Source organism: Chlorocebus sabaeus, chromosome 9 (genome assembly GCF_047675955.1).
Source record: "Chlorocebus sabaeus isolate Y175 chromosome 9, mChlSab1.0.hap1, whole genome shotgun sequence".
Lineage (NCBI taxonomy): Eukaryota > Metazoa > Chordata > Mammalia > Primates > Cercopithecidae > Chlorocebus > Chlorocebus sabaeus.
In genome coordinates this window covers 23,219,000-23,220,197 of record NC_132912.1, presented here as the reverse complement: position 1 = coordinate 23,220,197, position 1,198 = coordinate 23,219,000, and positions in this window count along the sequence as shown.

The following is a 1,198-nucleotide window of genomic DNA, read 5'->3' as shown; positions in this document are numbered from 1 at the left end:
TGGGGAGCGCGCACTAGCCATGGTTATTAGGCACTTCTACACCTGCAAAATACACCGATTTCCAAGACTTTTCAAGACACCCTCCCGTTCTCATGCCCCCTCCTCTTGTCTGCTAAACTTTGACAACACAATTCAAGCCCTGGATGAAAGCGCTGCACGCAAGAAGAACCCTTGGGAGGGGTGGCCCAGCTACCATCTCCCGGTGTCTATTGAGCGGCCATCAAAGAAATGAGGCGTCAAGTGTGTTTTCAGAAGTATGGAAAAACTTCCAGATAATCGCTTTGAGGTGTCACACATCTGCTATTGCCACACATGCCAGCTGTTGAACCCTAATATTTTATTATATGCACCGGTGTGAGGTGTGGGGTTGCAGCCAGGCGTCCTTCGCGTAGAAGTGGCTTGTTTTAAAATTTGTAATTATCATGTCACTGACAAGCGCCAGGAGATACAATTTTTTTGAGTTGCCCAATGCCAATGCACGTCTGTATTTTTACAATCCGAATGCCAACGCTTGCCGAACTAGGTTTCATCAAACTTCTTCTAGAAACATCCCCTAGCTAGACTCACCCTAAATCCAGTTCCAAACGCTTGCACTCCAGAGATAGGCGACTAACTAGCTGTTTGGGAGACGTCCAGCGACTCAAACAGGAAAGGAGCTAGAAGGGATCCTGTGCAGTCGCTGAAGAGAAATTGTAAAACTAGAAATAATTCAGAGTAAGTATCTTTAAGAGCGAGAATGCCCCAAGGTGCCAGTACCTCTAAGACAGGAGGGCCAATGTAACTAGCTTTCTCCATCCGCACTTACATAGGGCCTAGGAGTGGGGGTAGGGAACCAAAGAGTCCTATCTGGCTGCGGGTTGGGGGGAGGGGGCGAGGAGAGGAGAAGAGCGCATTTAATTAACCGGCGGTGTGTCTCTAATCCTCATCTTTGTCTAATCCACCCAAACTGCGGAGCTCTACATGAGAAGTCCCTAGAGTGCGCGAGGTGCAGAGGTGCCCAGGACGCCTTGGGTTCCTGGGACACGGGCAGAGGTGAAACACCCCACATGCCACAGGAAGCGGGAGGGGGTGCCGCTCGCCAGTAGGGAACCCTAAACTATTTCCTGAAGGCTTGGGGCCTCCACACAACCCGCCTCCACGAGTAAAGCGCCGGCGCCTCTCCAAAGCGATGTCAGCGCAACAGGTTGTTTGGAACAGG